Here is a 21,232-nt window from a genome sequence, read left to right as displayed (position 1 = left end):
ATGCAGTATTGTGAAGACAGGTGTCAGGGAGCATTGTGATGACATATGTAATGGCCCATTGTGATGACAATGGCATGGAGCATTGTGATGCCAAGTGTCATGGAGGATTCTGATGACAAAGGTAATGGAGCATTGTGATGACAATGGCTTGGAGCATTGTGATGACAAGGGTCAGGGATCATTGTGCTGACAAGTGCATGGAGAATTGTGATGACAAGGGTCATGGAGCATTCTGATGACAAGCTTGTGGAGTATTTTGATGACAATGGCATGGAGCATTGTAATGAAAATGGCATGGGGCATTGTGATGAAAAAGGCATAGAGCCTTTTTGTGACAGGGTTCAAGGAGCATTCTGATGACAAGTGTCAGGGAGCATTGTGATGACAAGTGTATTGAGAATTGTGATGCCAAAGGTCATGGAGCATTCTGATGAAAAGGGCATGGAGTATTGTGATGACCCGCATCATGGAGCATTGTGATGACAAGAGTTATGGAACATTGTGATCACAAGGTTTTGGAGCATTGTGATGACAGATGTCATGGATCATTTTGATTTCAAGGAGCATGGAGCATTGTGATGACAAGGGCATGAAGCAATGTGACTCCAAATCTCATGGAGGATTGTGATGACATGGTAATGGAGTATTGTGATGACAAGTGCATAGAGCACTGTAACGACATGGTCATGTAGCATTTTGCTGATAAAGGCATGGAGCATTGTGATGACAGGTGTCATGGAGCACTGTGATGACAATCGACACAGAGCATTGTGAATACAGGGTTCATGGAGCATTGGGTTGACTAGGGAATGGAGCATTGTGATGACAAGTGTCCCGGATCATTGTGTTGTCAGGTGTCCTGGAGTGTTGTGATGACAGTGGGAATGGAGAATTTTGATTATATTGGTCATGGATCATTATGATGAGAAGGTCATGGAGCACTGGGGTGAAAATGTTCATGGAGTATTGTGATGACAGGGGTCATGGAGCATTGTGATGACAAGGGAATGGAGCATTGTGGTGACAAGGTCCTGAAGCATTGTGATGAGAAGTCCATGGAGACATGTGATGACAAATCTCATGGAGCATTCTGATGAAAAGGGTCATGGTGCATTGTAATAACAGTGGTCTTCGAGCATTGTGATGACAAGGGCTTGGAATATTGGGATGAGAAAGCCATTATGCATTCTGATGACATGCGTCATGGAGCTTTGCGATGACAAGGGCATGGAGAATTCTGATTACAGGGTTCTTGGAGCTTTGTGATGAAAAGGGCATGGATCATTGTGATGAAAAAGGCATGGAGACTTGTCATGACAGGGTTCAGTGAGCATACTGATGACAAGTGTCAAGGAGCATTGTGATGACAAAGGTCATGGAGCATTGTGATGAGAAGACCACGGATAATTGTGATGACGAGAATCATGGGGTGTTGTGAAGATATGTGTTATGGAACATTGTGATCACAAGTGTTTGGAGCATTATGATGACACAGGTCATGGAGCATTGTGATAACAAGGGCATGGAGCATTGTAATGACAAGGGCATGGAGCATTGGTCTAATAAGTTTCATGGATTATTGCGGTGACAGTTGGAATGGTGCATTGTGATGACATGGGCATGGAGCATTGTGATGACCTGGTCATGCAGTATTGTGAAGACAGGTGTCAGGGAGCATTGTGATGACATATATAATGGCCCATTGTGCTGACAATGGCATGGAGCATTGTGATGCCAAGTGTCATGGAGGATTCTGATGACAAATGTAATGGAGCATTGTGATGACAATGGCTTGGAGCATTGTGATGACAAGGGTCCGGGAGCATTGTGCTGAGAAGTGCATGGAGAATTGTGATGACAATGGTCATGGGGCATTCTGATGACAAGCTTGTGGAGTATTCTGATGACAATGGCATGGAGCATTGTGATAAAAACGGCATGGGGCATTGTGATGAAAAAGGCATGGAGCCTTTCCGTGAGAGGGTTCAAGGAGCATTCTGACGACAAGTGTCAGGGAGCATTGTGATGAAAAGGGCATGGATTATTGTGATGACCGGCATCATGGAGCGTTGTGATGACAAGTGTTATGGAACATTGTGATCACAAGGGTTTGGAGCACTGTGATGACCGAGGTCATGGATCATTTTCATTTCAAGGAGCATGGAGCATTGTGATGACAAGGGCATGAAGCAATGTGATCCCAAGGTTCATGGAGGATTGTGATGACAATGGTAATGGAGTATTGTGATGACAAGCGCATAGAGCATTGTAATGACAAGGTCATGTGGCACTTTGCTGACAAATGCATGGAGCATTTTGAGGACAGGTGTCATGGAGCACTGTGATGACAAGTGTCATGGAACATTGTGAATACAGGGGTCATGGAGCATTGTGATGACAAGGGCATGGATCATTGTGATGACAAGGGTCATGGAGCATTGGGCTGAAAATGTTCATGGAGTATTGTGATGACAGGTGTCATGGAGCATTGAGATGAAAAGGGGCATCGATCATTGTGATTACAGGGTTCCTGGAGCATTGTGATGACAAAGGCATGGAGCATTTTGATGAGAAGTCCATGGAACATACTGATGACATGTGTCATGGAGCTTTGTGATGACAAGGGCATGGAGCATTGTGATTACAGGGGTCTTGCAGCATTGTGATGACAAGTGTCATGGAGCCTTGTGATGACAAGTCTGTGGAACATTGTGATGGCAGGGGTCATGGAGCATTGTTATGACAGGGGTAATGGAGCATTGTGATGAGAAAGGCATGGAGCATTGTGGTTACAAGGTTTATGGAGCATTGCGAAGACAAATTTGTGGACCGTTGTGATGAAAAGCGCGTGGCACATTGTGATGACAAGTGTCATGGAGCATTGTGATGAAAAGATCATGGAGCATTGTGGTTACAAAGGTCACAGAGCCTTGTGATGACACGGGCATGGACCACTGTGATGACAAATGTCATGAAGCATTGTGATGACTGGAGTCACGGAGCATTGTGATGACAGGGGTCATGGAGCATTGTCATAAAAAGGGCATGGAGCATTGTGATGACAATGGCATGGAGCATTGGTCTAAAATGTTTCATGGATTATTGTGATGACAGTTGGAATGGCGCATTGTGATGACAAGGGCATGGAGCATTGTGATGACCAGGTCATGCAGTATTGTGAAGACAGGTGTCAGGGAGCATTGTGATGACAAGGGTCAGGGAGCATTGTGCTGAAAAGTGCATGGAGAATTGTGATGACAAGGGTCATGGAGCATTCTGATGACAAGCTTGTGGAGTATTTTAATGACAAAGGCATGGAGCATTGTGATGAAAATGGCATGGGGCATTGTGATGAAAAATACATGGAGCATTTTCGTGACAGCGTACAAGCAGCATTCTGACGACAAGTGTCAGGGAGCATTGTGATGGCAAGTGTATTGAGAATTGTGATGACAAAGTTCATGGAGCATTGTGATGAAAAGCGCATGGAGTATTGTGATGACAGACATCATGGAGCGTTGTGAGGACAAGTGTTATGGAACATTGTGATCCCAAGGATTTGGAGAATTGTGATGACAGAGGTCATCAATCATTTTGATTTCAAAGAGCATGGAGCATTGTGATGACAAGGGCATGAAGCAATGTGATCCCAAGGTTCATGGAGGATTGTGATGACAATGGTAATGGTGTATTATGATGACAAGCGCATAGAGGATTGTAATGACAAGGTCATGTAGCATTTTGCTGTCAAAGGCATGGAGCATTGTGATGACATGTGTCATTGGGCACTGTGATGACAAGCGTCACGGAGCACTGTGTATACAGGGTTCATGGAGCATTGGGATGACAAGGGCATGGATCATTGTGATGACAAGGGTCATGGAGCATTGGGCTGAAAATGTTCATGGAGTATTGTGATAACAGGGGTCATGGAGCATTGTGATGACAGAGGTCATGGAGAATTTTGATTTCATTGTGCTGACCATAGCCGGAAGCATCATGATGATGGGCATGATGCATTGTGATGACAGGGTTCATGGAGCATTGAGATGAAAAGTGGCATGGAGCATTGTGATTACAGGGGTCTTGGAGCATTGTGATGAAAAGGGCATGGATCATTGTGATGAAAAAGGCATGGATCCTTGTCATGACAGGGTTCAAGGAGCATAAAGACAACAAGTGTCAGGGAGGATTTTAATGACAAGTGTATTGAGCATTGTGATGACAAAGCTCATGGAGCATTGTGATGAGAAGACCATGGATAATTGTGATGACGAGCATCATGGGGCATTGTGATGACAAGTGTTATGGAATATTGTGATCACAAGGGTTTGGAGCATTGTTATGCCAGAGGTCATGGAGCATTTTGATTTCACTGAGATGACAATAGCCTGAAGCATTATGATGATGGGCATGGTGCATTGTGATGACAGGGTTCATGGAGCATTGAGATGAAAAGGGGCATGGAGCATTGTGATTACAGGGGTCTTGGGGCATTCTGATGAGAAGGGCATGGAGACTTGTGATGACAAGGCCATGGAACATCATGATCGCAGGGGTCATGGAGTATTGTTATGAAAGGGGTAATGAAGCATTGTGATGAGAAGGGCATTGAGCATAGTTCTGAAATGTTTCATGGATTATTGTGATGAGAGTGCGCATGGAGCATTTTTATGACAAGGGCACAGAACACTGTGATACATGGATCATGGCTGATTGTAATGACAAGGGCATGGAGCAATGTGATGAGAGGTGTCATGGAGCACTATGATGACTAGAGTCACGGAGCATGGTGAATACAGGGGTCATGGAGCATTGGGATGACAAGGTCATTTATCATTTTGATGACAAGGGTCATGGAGCATTGGGCTGAAAATGTTCATGGAGTATTGTGATGACAGAGGTCATGGAGAATTTTGATTTCATTGCGCTGACAATAGCCGGAAGCATTATGATGATGTGCATGCTGCATTGTGATGACAGGGTTCATGAAGCATTGAGATGAAAAGCGGCATGGAGCATTGTGATTACAGGGGTCTTGGAGCATTGTGATAACAAAGGCATTTTGAGGAGAAGGGTCATGGAGCATTGTGATGACAATGGCTTGCAGCATTGTGATGACAAGGGTCAGGGAGCATTTTGCTGACAAGTGCATGGAGAATTGTGATGACAAGGGTCATGGAGCATTCGGATGAGAAGCTTGTGGAGTATTTTGATGACAATGGCATGGGGCATTGTGATGAAAATGGCATGGGACATTTTGATTAAAAAAGCATGTATCCCTTACGTGACAAGTTTCAAGGAGCATTCTGACGACAAGTGTCAGGGAGCATTGTGATGACAAGTGTATTGTGAATTGTGATGACAAAGGTCATGGAGCATTGTGACGAAAAGGGCATGGAGTACTGTGATGACAGGCATCATGGAGCTTTGTAATGACAAGTGTTATGGAACATTGTGATCACAAGGGTTTGTAGAATTGTGATGACAGAGGTCATCAATCATTTTGATTTCAAGGAGCATGGAGCACAGTGATGACAAGGGCATGAAGCAATGTGATCCCAAGGTTCATGGAGGATTGTGATGACAATGGTAATGGCGTATTGTGATGACAGGCGCATAGAGCAATGTAATGACAAGGTCATGTAGCACTTTGCTGACAAATGCATGGAGCATTTTGAGGACAGGTGTCATGGAGCACTGTGATGACAAGTGTCATGGAACATTGTGAATACAAGGGTCATGGAGCATTGTGATGACAAGGGTCATGGAGCATTGGGCTGAAAATGTTCATGGAGTATTGTGATGACAGGTGTCATGGAGCATTGAGATGAAAAGGGGCATGGATCATTGTGATTACAGGGTTCCTGGAGCATTGTGATGACAAAGGAATGGAGCATTTTGATGAGAAGTCCATGGAACATACTGATGACATGTGTCATGGAGCTTTGTGATGACAAGGGCATGGAGCATTGTGATGACATGTGTCATGGAGCAATGTGCAGACAAGCGCATGGAGAATTGTGATGACAAGGGTCATGGAGCATTGTGCTGAGAATGGCATAGAGCATTGTGATGACAAGCGTCAAAGAGCATTTTGATGAAAAGTTCATGGAGCATTGTGGTTAAAAAGGTCACAGAGGCTGTTGATGACGAGGGAATGGACCATTGTGATGACAAAGGTCATGAAGCATTGGGATGACTGGAGTCACGGAGCATTGTGATGACAGGGGTCATGGAGCATTGTGATGACAAGGGCATGGAGCATTGGTCTAATAAGTTTCATGGGTTATTGCGATGACAGTTGGAATGGTGCATTGTGGTGACAAGGGCATGGAGCATTGTGATGACCCGGTCATGCAGTATTGTGAAGACAGGTGTCAGGGAGCATTGTGATGACATATGTAATGGCCCATTGTGATGACAATGGCATGGAGCATTGTGATGCCAAGTGTCATGGAGGATTCTGATGACAAAGGTAATGGAGCATTGTGATGACAATGGCTTGGAGCATTGTGATGACAAGGGTCAGGGATCATTGTGCTGACAAGTGCATGGAGAATTGTGATGACAAGGGTCATGGAGCATTCTGATGACAAGCTGGTGGAGTATTTTGATGACAATGGCATGGAGAGTTGTAATGAAAATGGCATGGGGCATTGTGATGAAAAAGGCATGGAGCCTTTTTGTGACAGGGTTCAAGGAGCATTCTGATGACAAGTGTCAGGGAGCATTGTGATGACAAGTGTATTGAGAATTGTGATGCCAAAGGTCATGGAGCATTGTGATGGAAAGGGCATGGAGTATTGTGATGACCCGCATCATGGAGCGTTGTGATGACAGGTGTTATGGAACATTGTGATCACAAGGTTTTGGAGCATTGTGATGACAGAGGTCATGGATCATTTTGATTTCAAGGAGCATGGAGCATTGTGATGACAAGGGCATGAAGCAATGTGACTCCAAATCTCATGGAGGATTGTGATGACATGGTAATGGAGTATTGTGATGACAAGCGCATAGAGCACTGTAACGACATGGTCATGTAGCATTTTGCTGATAAAGGCATGGAGCATTGTGATGACAGGTGTCATGGAGCACTGTGATGACAATCGACACAGAGCATTGTGAATACAGGGTTCATGGAGCATTGGGTTGAATAGGGAATGGAGCATTGTGATGACAAGTGTCCTGGATCATTGTGTTGTCAGGTGTCCTGGAGTGTTGTGATGACAGTGGGAATGGAGAATTGTGATTATATTGGTCATGGAGCATTATGATGAGAAGGTCATGGAACATTCTGATGACATTTGTCATGGAGCTTTGTGATGACAAGAGCATGGAGCATTGTGATGACATGCGTCAAGGAGCTTTGTGATGACAAGGTCATGGAGCATTTTGATGACAAGGGAGTTGTGCATTGTGATGAGAAGGGCAGGGAGCATTGTGATGACGGTGTCATGGAGCAATTTGATGAAAATGGTCATGGAACATTTTGATGACAGGGGTTATGGAACATTGTGGTGTCAGGGGTCATGGAGCATTTTGATGAAAATTGTCATGGAGCATTTTAATAACAGGGGATATGGAACATTGTGATGTCACGGGTCATCGATCATTGTGATGATAAGTGATTGTAGCATTGTGATGACAGGAGTCATGGAACATTGTGATGACAGGGGTGAGGGCGTATTGTGACGAATAGTGATGTAACATTGTGATATCAGTGGTGAGAGAGCATTTTGATGAGAAGCGCCTGGAGCATTGTGATGACAAGATTTATGGAGCACTGTGATGACAAGATTGTGGAGCACTGTGATGACAAGCGCATGGTGAATTGTGATGACATGTGTCATGGAGCATTGTGCTGACAAGCGCATGGAGCACTGTGATGACAAGGGTCATGGAGCATTGTGCTGAGAAAGGCATAGAGCATTGTGATGAAAAGAGTCAAAGAGCATTGTGATAAAAATTTCATGGAGCATTGTGATTAAAAAAGTCACAGAGACTGTTAATGATGAGGGCATGGACCATTGTGATGACAAATGTCATGAAGCATTGTGATGACTGGAGTCACGGAGCATTGTTATGACAGGGGTAATGGAGCATTGTGATGAGAAGGGCATGGAGCATTGTGATTACAAGCTTTATGGAGCATTGCGATGACAAATTTGTGGACCGTTGTGATGAAAAGCGCGTGGCACATTTTGATGACAAGGGTCATGGAGCATTTTTCTTACAAAGGCATGGAACTTTGTGATGAGAAGGGTCACGGAACATTGTGATGAAAAGTTCATGGAGCATTTTCGTTACAAATGTCACAGAGCCTTGTGATGACGCGGGAATGGACCATTGTGATGACAAATGTTATGAAGCACTGTGATGACTGGAGTCACGGAGCATTGTGATGACATGTGTCATGGAACACTGTGATGACAAGTGTCACGGAGCATTGTGAATACAGGGGGCATGGATCATTGTGATGACTAGCTTCATGGAGCATTGGGCTGAAAATGTTCATGGAGAATTGTGATGACAGAGGTCATGGAGCATTGTGATGACTAGGGAATGGAGCATTGTGATGACAAGAGTCCCGGATCATTGTGTTGTCAGGTGTCCTGGAGTGTTGTGATGACAGTGGGAATGGAGCATTGTGATGATATTGGTCATGGAGAATTGTGATGAGAAGGTCATGGAGCATTGGGCTAAAAATGTTCATGGTGTATTGTGATGACAGGGTTCATGGAGCATTTTGATGACAAGGAAATGGAGCATTGTGGTGACAAGGTCCTGGAGCATTGTGATGAGAAAACCATGGAGACGTGTGATGGCAAGTCTCATGGAGCATTCTGATGAAAAGGGGCATGGTGCATTGTGATTACAGGGGTCTTGGAGCATTGTGAGTACAAGGGCATGGAGCATTGGGATGAGAAGACCATGGAGCATTCTGATGACATGCGTCATGGAGCTTTGCGATGACAAGGGCATGGAGCATTCTGATTACAGTGGTCTTGGGGCATTGTGATGAAAAGGGCATGGATCATTGTGATGAAAAAGGCATGGAGCCTGGTCATAACAGGGTTCAAGGAGCATACTGACGACAAGAGTCAGGGAGCATTATGATGACAACTGTATTGAGCATTGTGATGACAAAGGTCATGGAGCATTGTGATGAGAAAACCATGGAGCCTTGTGATGACAAGTCTCATGGAGCATACTGATGAAAAGGGGCCCTGACCATTGTGATTACAGGGGTCTTGGAACATTGTGATGACAAGGGAATGGAGCATTGTGAGGAGAAGGCCAACTACCATTCTAATGACATGCGTCATTGAGCTCTGTGATGACAAGGGCATGGAACATTGTGATTACAGGGGTCTTGGAGCATTGTGATGAAAAGGGCATGGATCACTGTGATGAAAAAGGCATGGAGCCTTGTCATGATAGGGTTCAAGGAGCATACAGACAACAAGTGTCATGGAGCATTTTAATGACAAGTGTATTGAGCATTGTGATGACAAAAGTCATGGAGCATTGTGATGAGAAGACCATGGATAATTGTGATGACGAGCGTCATGGGGCATTGTGATGACAAGTGTTAAGGAATATTGTGATCACAAGGGTTTGTAGCATTGTTATGACAGTGGTCATGGAGCATATTGATTTCATTGTGATGACAATAGCATGAAGCATTATGATGATGTGCATGGTACATTGTGAAGAAAGGTTTCATGGATCATTGAGATGAAAAGGGGCATGGAGTATTGTGATTTCAGGGGTCTTGGAGCATTGTGATGAGAAGGGTCATTGAGCCTTGTGATGACAAGGCCATGGAACATCGTGATGGCAGGGGTCATTGAGCATTGTTATGACAGGGGTAATGGAGCATTGTGATGGCAAGGGCATGGAGCATTGTGATGACAAGGCCATGGAGCATTCTGATGTCATGTGTCATGGAGCTTTGTGATGACAAGCACATGGAGCAATGTGATGACAATGATATGGAGCATTGTGATGCCAAGGGTCATGGATCTATGTGATGACAAAGGTCATGGAGCATTTTGATGAGAAGTGTGTTGTGCAGTGTGATGAGAAGGGCAGGGAGCATTGTGATGGTAGGGTCATGGAGCAATTTGATGAAAAGGGTCATGAATAATTTTGATGACATGGGTTATGGAACATTCTGATGTCAGGGGTCATGGGGCATTTTGATGAAAAGGGTCATGGAGCATTTTGATGACACGGGTTATGGAACATTGTGATGTCAGGGGTCATCGAACATTTTGATGATAATTGCATGTAGCATTGTGATGACAGGAGTCATGGAACATTATGATGACAGGGGTGAGGGAGTTCTGTGACGAATAGTGATGTAACATTGTGATATCAGTGGTGAGAGAGCATTTTGATGAGAAGTGCATGGTGCATTGTGATGACATGTGTCATGGAGCATTGTGCTGACAAGCGCATGGAGCATTGTGATGACAAGGTTCATGGAGCATTGTGTTTAGAAAGACATAGAACATTGTGATGACAAGGGTCAAAGAGATTGTGATGAAAAGCTCAAAGAGCATTGTGGTTAAAAAGTCACAGAGACTGTTGATGACGAGGGCATGGACCATTGTGGTGACAAAGGTCATGAAGCATTGTGATGACTGGAGTCACGGAGCATTGTGATGACAGGGGTCATGGAGCATTGTGATAACAAGGGCATGGAGCACTGTGATGACAAGGGCATGGAGCATTGGGCTGAAAATGTTCATGGAGTATTGTGATGACAGGGGTCATGGAGCATTGTGATGACAAAGGTCATGGAGAATTTTGATTTCATTGTGCTGACAATAGCCGGAAGCATTATGATGATGGGAATGATGTACTGTGATGACAGGGTTCATGGATCATTGAGATGAAAAGGGGCATGGAGCATTGTGATTACAGTGGTCTTGGAGCACTGTGATGACAAGGACATGGAGCATTTTGAAGAGAAGGCCATGGAACATTCTGATGACATGTGTCATGGAGCTTTGTGATGACAAGAGCATGGAGCATTGTGATGACAGGGGTCTTGGAGCATTGTGATGACAAGTGTCATGGAGCCTTGTGATGAAAAGGCCGTGGAACATTGTGATGGGAGGGGTCATGGAGCATTGTTATGACAGGTGTAATGGAGCATTGTGATGAGAAGGGCATGGAGCATTGTGATTACAAGGTTTATGGAGCATTGCGATGACAAATTTGTGGACCGTTGTGATGAAAATCGCGTGGCACATTGTGATGACAAGGGTCATGGAGTATTTTTCTCACAAAGGCATGGAGCATTGTGATGATAAGGGACACGGAGCATTGTGATGATAAGGGTCACGGAGCATTGTGGTTTCAAAGGTCACAGAGCCTTGTGATGATGTGGGCATGGACCATTGTGCTGAGAAATGTTGTGAAGCATTGTGATGACTGGAGTCACGGAGCAGTGTGAGGACAGGCGTCATGGAGCTTTGTGATGACAAGGGCATGGAGCATTGTGATGACAGGGACATGGAGCATTTGTCTGACAAGTTTCATAGATTACTGTGATGACAGTGGACATGGTGCATTGTGATGACAAGGGTCATGGAGCATTGTGATGAGAAGGTCATGGAGTTTTGTGAAGACAGGTGTCAAGGAGCATTGTGATGACATATGTCATGGTCCATTGCGATGACAATGGTAGGGAGCATTGTGATGCCAAATGTAATGGAGGATTGTAATGACAAATATAATGGAGCATTGTGATGACTAGGGCTTGGAGCATTATGATGACAAGGGCCATTGAGCATTTTCATAACAATGTCGTGACGCATTGTGAAGACAATTTCCTGGAGCATTGTGATGAGAAAACCATGGAGCCTTCTGATGACAAGTCTCATGGAGCATACTGATGAAAAGGGGCATGGACCATTGTGATTACAGGGGTCTTGGATCATTGTGATGACTAGGGCATGGAGCATTGTGAGGAGAAGGCCAAGGAGCATTCTAATGACATGCGTCATTGAGCTTTGTGATGACAAGGGCATGGAGCATTGTGATTACAGGGGTCTTGGAGCATTGTGATGAAAAGGGCATGGATCATTGTGATGAAAAAGGCATGGATCCTTGTCATGACAGGGTTCAAGGAGCATAAAGACAACAAGTGTCAGGGAGGATTTTAATGACAAGTGTATTGAGCATTGTGATGACAAAGCTCATGGAGCATTGTGATGAGAAGACCATGGATAATTGTGATGACGAGCATCATGGGGCATTGTGATGACAAGTGTTATGGAATATTGTGATCACAAGGGTTTGGAGCATTGTTATGCCAGAGGTCATGGAGCATTTTGATTTCACTGAGATGACAATAGCCTGAAGCATTATGATGATGGGCATGGTGCATTGTGATGACAGGGTTCATGGAGCATTGAGATGAAAAGGGGCATGGAGCATTGTGATTACAGGGGTCTTGGGGCATTCTGATGAGAAGGGCATGGAGACTTGTGATGACAAGGCCATGGAACATCATGATCGCAGGGGTCATGGAGTATTGTTATGAAAGGGGTAATGAAGCATTGTGATGAGAAGGGCATTGAGCATAGGTCTGAAATGTTTCATGGATTATTGTGATGAGAGTGGGCATGCAGCATTTTTATGACAAGGGCACAGAACACTGTGATACATGGGTCATGGCTGATTGTAATGACAAGGGCATGGAGCAATGTGATGAGAGGTGTCATGGAGCACTATGATGACTAGAGTCACGGAGCACATGGTGAATACAGGGGTCATGGAGCATTGGGATGACAAGGTCATTTATCATTTTGATGACAAGGGTCATGGAGCATTGGGCTGAAAATGTTCATGGAGTATTGTGATGACAGAGGTCATGGAGAATTTTGATTTCATTGCGCTGACAATAGCCGGAAGCATTATGATGACGTGCATGCTGCATTGTGATGACAGGGTTCATGAAGCATTGAGATGAAAAGCGGCATGGAGCATTGTGATTACAGGGGTCTTGGAGAATTGTGATAACAAAGGCATGGAGCATTTTGAGGAGAAGGCTCATGGAACATTGGGCTGAAAATGTTCATGGATTATTGTAATGATGGGGTCATGGAGCATTGTGATGACTAGGGAATGGAGCATTGTGATGACAAGAGTCCCGGATCATTGTGTTGTCAGGTGTCATGGAGTGTTGTGATGACAGTGGTCATGGAGCATTGTGATGATATTGGTCATGGAGCATTGTGATGAGAAGGTCATGGAGCATTGGGCTGAAAATATTCATGGAACATTGTGATGACAAGGGAATGGAGCATGATGATGACACGGTCCTGGAGCATTGTGATGAGATGACCATGGAGACTTGTGATGACAAGTCTCATGGAGCATTCTGATGAAAAGGGGCATGGAGCATTGTGATTACAGGGGTCTTGGAGCATTGTGATGACAAGGGCATGGAGTATTGTGAGGAGAAGGCCATGGAGCATTCTGATGACATGCTTCATGGAGCTATGTGATGCCAAGGGCATGGAGCATTGTGATTACAGGGGTCTTGGAACATTGTGATGACAAGTGTCATGGAGCCTTGTGATGACAAGGCGATGGAACATTGTGATGGCAGTGGTATTGGAGCATTGTTATGACAGGGGTAATGGAGCATTGTGATGAGAAGGGTATGGAGCATTGTGATAACAATGTTTGTGGAGCATTGTGATGACAAATTTGTGGACCGTTGTGATGAAAATTGTGTAGCACATTGTGATGACAACTGTCATGGAGCATTTTTCTTACAAAGCCATGGAGCATTGTGATGACAAGGGTCATGGAGCATTGTGATGAAAAGTTCATGGAGCATTGTGGTTCCAAAGGTCACAGAGCCCTGTGATGACGCCAGCATGGACAGTTGTGATGACAAACGTTATGAAGCATTGTGATGACTGGAGTCACGGAGCATTTTGATGACAGGGCTCATAGAACATTGTGAATAAAAGGGTGATGCAGCATTGGGATAACAAGGGCATGGATCATTGTGATGACAAGGGTCATGGAGCATTGGGCTGAAAATGTTCATGGATTATTGTAATGATGGGGGTCATGGAGCATTGTGCTGACTAGGGAATGGAGCATTGTGATGACAAGAGTCCCGGATCATTGTGTTATCAGGTGTCATGGAGTGTTGTGATGACAGTGGTCATGGAGCATTGTGATGATATTGGTCATGGAGCATTGTGATGAGAAGGTCATGGAGCATTGGGCTGAAAATGTTCATGGAGTATTGTGATGACAGAGGTCATGGAGCACTGTGATGACTAGGGAATGGAGCATTGTGATGACTAGAGTCCCGGATCATTGTGTTGTCAGGTGTCATGGAGTGTTGTGATGACAGTGGTCATGGAGCATTGTGATGATATTGGTCATGGAGCATTGTGATGAGAAGGTCATGGAGCATTGGGCTAAAAATGTTCATGGTGTATTGTGATGACAGTGTTCATGGAGCATTGTGATGACAAGGGAATGGAGCATAGTGGTGACAAGGTCCTGGAGCATTGTGATGAGAAGACCATGGAGAGTTGTGATGACAATTCTCATGGAGCATTCTGATGAAAAGGGGCATGGTACATTGTGATTACAGAGGTCTTGGAGCATTGTGAGGTCAAGGGCATGGAGCATTGTGATGAGAAGGCCATGGAGCATTCTGATGACATGCGTCATGGAGCTTTGCGATGACAAGGACATGGAGCATTCTGATAACAGGGGTCTTGGAGCATTGTGATGAAAAGGGCATGGATCATTGTGATGAAAAAGGCATGGAGCCTGGTCATAACAGGGTTCAAGGAGGATACTGACGACAAGTGTCAGGGAGCATTGTGATGACAATTGTATTGAGCATTGTGATGACAAAGGTCATGGAGCATTGTGATGAGAAGACCATGGATAATTGTGATGATGAGCGTCATGGGGTGTTGTGATGATAAGTGTTATGGAACATTGTGATCTTAAGGGTTTGGTGTATTATGATGACAGAGGTCATGGAGAATTTTGATTTCATTGTGATGACAATAGCTTGAAGCTTTATGATGATGGGCATGGTGCAATGTGATGACAGGGTTCATGGAGCATTGAGATGAAAAGGTGCATGGAGCATTGTGATTACAGGGGTATTGGAGCATTGTGATGAGAAGGGTCATGGAGCCTTGTGATGACAAGGCCATGAATCATCGTGATGGCAGTGGTCACGGAGCATTGTTATGACAGGGCTAATGGAGCGTTGTGATGGCAAGGTCATGGAGCATTGTGATGCCAAGGGTCATGGATCTTTGTGATGACAAATGTCATGGAGCATTTTGACCACAAGGACATTGTGCATTGTGATGAGAAGGGCAGGGAGCATTGTGATGACAGAGGTCATGGAGATTTTTGATTTCATTGTGCTGACAATAGCCTGAAGCATTATGATAATGAGCATGGTGCATTGTGATGACAGGGTTCATGGATCATTGAGATGAAAAGGGGCATGGAGCATTGTGATTACAGGGGTCTTGGGGCATTGTGATGAAAAGGGTCATGGAGCCTTGTGATGACAAGGCCATGGAACATCGTGATGGTAGGGGTCATGGAGCATTGTTACGACAGGTGTAATGGAGCATTGTGATCGCAAGGGCATGGAGCATTGTGATGAGAAGGCCATGGAGCATTCTGATGACATGTGTCATGGAGCTTTGTGATGACAAGGGCATGGAGCAATGTGATGAGAGCGTTCATGGAGCATTGTGATAAAAATGACATGGAGCATTGTGATGCCAAGGGTCATGGATCTTTGTGAAGACAAAGACCATAGAGCATTTTGATGACAAGGGCGTTGTGCATTGTGATGAGAAGGGCAGGGAGCATTGTGATGACAAGGTCCTGGAGCATTTTGATGAAAAGTGTCATGGAACATTTTGATGACAGGGTTTATGGAACATTGTGATGTCATGGGTCATGGGCATTTTGATGAAATGGGTCATGGAGCAGTTTGATGACAGGGGTTATGGAACATTGTGATGTCAGTGGTCATCGAATATTGTGATGACAAGTGCATGTAGCATTGTGAAGACAGGAATCATAGAACATTATGATTACAAGGGTGTCGGAGTATTGTGATGAATAGTGATGTAACATTGTGATATCAGTGGTGAGAGAGCATTTTCATGAGAATTGCATGGAGCATTATGATGTCAAGGTTTATGGAGCACTGTGATGACAATATTGTGGAGCACTGTGATGACAAGCGCATGGTGCATTGTGATGACATGTGTCATGGAGCAATGTGCAGACAAGCACATGGAGAATTGTGATGACAAGGGTCATGGAGCATTGTGCTGAGAATGGCATAGAGCATTGTGATGACAAGCGTCAAAGAGCATTGTGATGAAAAGTTCATGGAGCATTGTGGTTAAAAAGGTCACAGAGGCTGTTGATGACGAGGGAATGGACCATTGTGATGACAAAGGTCATGAAGCATTGTGATGACTGGAGTCACGGAGCATTGTGATGACAGGGGTAATGGAGCATTGTGATAACAAGGGCATGGAGCATTGTGATGACAAGGGCATGGAGCATTGGTCTAATAAGTTTCATGGGTTATTGCGATGACAGTTGGAATGGTGCATTGTGGTGACAAGGGCATGGAGCATTGTGATGACCAGGTCATGCAGTATTGTGAAGACAGGTGTCAGGGAGCATTGTGATGACATATGTAATGGCCCATTGTGATGACAATGGCATGGAGCATTGTGATGCCAAGTGTCATGGAGGATTTTGATGACAAAGGTAATGGAGCATTGTGATGACAATGGCTTGGAGCATTGTGATGACAAGGGTCAGGGATCATTGTGCTGACAAGTGCATGGAGAATTGTGATGACAAGGGTCATGGAGCATTCTGATGACAAGCTTGTGGAGTATTTTGATGACAATGGCATGGAGCATTGTAATGAAAATGTCATGGGGCATTGTGATGAAAAAGGCATGGAGCCTTTTTGTGACAGGGTTCAAGGAGCATTCTGATGACAAGTGTCAGGGAGCATTGTGATGACAAGTGTATTGAGGATTGTGATGCCAAAGGTCATGGAGCATTGTGATGAAAAGGGTATGGAGTATTGTGATGACCCGCATCATGGAGCGTTGTGATGACAAGTGTTATGGAACATTGTGATCACAAGCTTTTGGAGCATTCTAATGACAGAGGTCATGGATCATTTTGATTTCAAGAAGCATGGAGCATTGTGATGACAAGGGCATGAAGCAATGTGACTCCAAGTCTCATGGAGGATTGTGATGACATGGTAATGGAGTATTGTGATGACAAGCACATAGAGCACTGTAATGACATGGTCATGTAGCATTTTGCTGATAAAGGCATGGAGCATTGTGATGACAGGTGTCATGGAGCACTGTGATGAGAATCGAACCAGAGCATTGTGAATACAGGGTTCATGGAGCATTGGGTTGACTAGGGAATGGAGCATTGTGATGACAAGTGTCCCAGATCATTGTGTTGTCAGGTGTCCTGGAGTGTTGTGATGACAGTGGGAATGGAGAATTGTGATTATATTGGTCATGGAGCATTATGATGAGAAGGTCATTGAGCACTGGGCTGAAAATGTTCATGGAGTATTGTGATGACAGGGGTCATGGAGCATTGTGATGACAAGGGAATGGAGCATTGTGGTGACAAGGTCCTGAAGCATTGTGATGAGAAGTCCATGGAGACATGTGATGACAAATCTCATGGAGCATTCTGATGAAAAGGGGCATGGTGCATTGTAATAACAGTGGTCTTGGAGCATTGTGATGACAAGGGCTTGGAATATTGGGATGAGAAGGCCATTATGCATTCTGATGACAAGCGTCATGGAGCTTTGCGATAACAAGGGCATGGTGAATTCTGATTACAGGGTCCTTGGAGCTTTGTGTTGAAAAAGGCATGGATCATTGTGATGAAAAAGGCATGGAGACTTGTCATGACAGGGTTCAGGTAGCATACTGATGACAAGTGTCAAGGAGCATTGTGATGACAAGTGTATTGAGCATTGTGATGACAAAGGTCATGGAGCATTGTGCTGAGAAGACCACGGATAATTGTGATGACGAGAATCATGGGGTGTTGTGAAGATAAGTGTTATGGAACATTGTGATCACAAGTGTTTGGAGCATTATGATGACAGAGGTCATGGAGCATTGTGATAACAAGGGCATGGAGCATTGTAATGACAAGAGCATGGAGCATTGGTCTAATAAGTTTCATGGATTATTGTGGTGACAGTTGGAATGGTGCATTGTGATGACTTGGGCATGGAGCATTGTGATGACCTGGTCATGCAGTATTGTGAAGACAGGTGTCAGGGAGCATTGTGATGACATATATAATGGCCCATTGTGCTGACAATGGCATGGAGCATTGTGATGCCAAGTGTCATGGAGGATTCTGATGACAAATGTAATGGAGCATTGTGATGACAATGGCTTGGAGCATTGTGATGACAAGGGTCCGGGAGCATTGTGCTGAGAAGTGCATGGAGAATTGTGATGACAAGGGTCTTGGAGCATTCTGATGACAAGCTTGTGGAGTATTCTGATGAAAATGGAATGGAGCATTGTGATATAAACGGCATGGGGCACTGTGATGAAAAAGGCATGGAGCCTTTCTGTGAGAGGGTTCAAGGAGCATTCTGACGACAAGTGTCAGGGAGCATTGTGATGAAAAGGGCATGGAGTATTGTGATGACCGGCATCATGGAGTGTTGTGATGACAAGTGTTATGGAACATTGTGATCACAAGGGTTTGGAGCACTGTGATGACAGAGGTCATGGATCATTTTCATTTCAAGGAGCATGGAGCACTGTGATGACCAGGGCATGAAGCAATGTGATCCCAAGGTTCATGGAGGATTGTGATGACAATGGTAATGGAGTATTGTGATGACAAGCGCATAGAGCATTGTAATGACAAAGTCATGTGGCACTTTGCTGACAAATGCATGGAGCATTTTGAGGACAGGTGTCATGGAGCACTGTGATGACAAGTGTCATGGAACATTGTGAATACAGGGGTCATGGAGCATTGTGATGACAAGGGCATGGATCATTGTGATGACAAGGGTCATGGAGCATTGGGCTGAAAATGTTCATGGAGTATTGTGATGACAGGTGTCATGGAGCATTGAGATGAAAAGGGGCATGGATCATTGTGATTACAGGGTTCCTGGAGCATTGTGATGACAAAGGAATGGAGCATTTTGATGAGAAGTCCATGGAACATACTGATGACATGTGTCATGGAGCTTTGTGATGACAAGGGCATGGAGCATTGTGATTACAGGGGTCTTGCAGCATTGTGATGACAAGTGTCATGGAGCCTTGTGATGACAAGTCTGTGGAACATTGTGATGGCAGGGGTCATGGAGCATTGTTATGACAGGGGTCATGGAGCATTGTGATGAGAAAGGCATGGAGCATTGTGATTACAAGGTTTATGGAGCATTGCGATGACAAATTTGTGGACCGTTGTGATGAAAAGCGCGTGGCACATTGTGATGACAAGTGTCGTGGAGCATTGTGATGAAAAGATCATGGAGCATTGTGGTTACAAAGGTTACAGAGCCTTGTGATGACACGGGCATGGACCACTGTGATGACAAATGTCATGAAGCATTGTGATGACTGGAGTCACGGAGCATTGTGATGACAGGGGTCATGGAGCATTGTCATAACAAGGGCATGGAGCATTGTGATGACAATGGCATGGCACATTGGTCTAAAATGTTTCATGGATTATTGTGATGACAGTTGGAATGGCGCATTGTGATGACAAGGGCATGGAGCATTGTGATGACCAGGTCATGCAGTATTGTGAAGACAGGTGTCAGGGAGCATTGTGATGACATATGTAATGGTCCATTGTGATGACAATGGCATGGAGCATTGTGATGCCAAGTGTCATGGAGGATTCTGATGACAAAGTTAATGGAGCATTGTGATGACAATGACTTGGAGCATTGTGATGACAAGGGTCAGGGAGCATTGTGCTGAAAAGTGCATGGAGAATTGTGATGACAAGGGTCATGGAGCATTCTGATGACAAGCTTGTGGAGTATTTTAATGACAAAGGCATGGAGCATTGTGATGAAAATGGCATGGGGCATTGTGATGAAAAAGACATGGAGCCTTTTCGTGACAGCGTACAAGCAGCATTCTGACGACAAGTGTCAGGGAGCACTGTGATGGCAAGTGTATTGAGAATTGTGATGACAAAGTTCATGGAGCATTGTGATGAAAAGCGCATGGAGTATTGTGATGACAGACATCATGGAGCGTTGTGAGGACAAGTGTTATGGAACATTGTGATCACAAGGATTTGGAGAATTGTGATGACAGAGGTCATCAATCATTTTGATTTCAAAGAGCATGGAGCATTGTGATGACAAGGGCATGAAGCAATGTGATCCCAAGGTTCATGGAGGATTGTGATGACAATGGTAATGGTGTATTATGATGACAAGCGCATAGAGGATTGTAATGACAAGGTCATGTAGCATTTTGCTGTCAAAGGCATGGAGCATTGTGATGACATGTGTCATTGGGCACTGTGATGACAAGCGTCACGGAGCACTGTGTATACAGGGTTCATGGAGCATTGGGATGACAAGGGCATGGATCATTGTGATGACAAGGGTCATGGAGCATTGGGCTGAAAATGTTCATGGAGTATTGTGATAACAGGGGTCATGGAGCATTGTGATGACAGAGGTCATGGAGAATTTTGATTTCATTGTGCTGACCATAGCTGGAAGCATCATGATGATGGGCATGATGCATTGTGATGACAGGGTTCATGGAGCATTGAGATGAAAAGTGGCATGGAGCATTGTGATTACAGGGGTCTTGGAGCATTGTGATGAAAAGGGCATGGATCATTGTGATGAAAAAGGCATGGATCCTTGTCATGACAGGGTTCAAGGAGCATAAAGACAACAAGTGTCAGGGAGGATTTTAATGACAAGTGTATTGAGCATTGTGATGACAAAGCTCATGGAGCATTGTGATGAGAAGACCATGGATAATTGTGATGACGAGCATCATGGGGCATTGTGATGACAAGTGTTATGGAATATTGTGATCACAAGGGTTTGGAGCATTGTTATGCCAGAGGTCATGGAGCATTTTGATTTCACTGA

This window comes from Mesoplodon bidens (genome assembly GCF_964165515.1).
Source record: "Mesoplodon bidens genome assembly, contig: HAP1_SCAFFOLD_174, whole genome shotgun sequence".
Lineage (NCBI taxonomy): Eukaryota > Metazoa > Chordata > Mammalia > Artiodactyla > Ziphiidae > Mesoplodon > Mesoplodon bidens.
Note: the sequence above shows the minus strand (reverse complement) of the source record.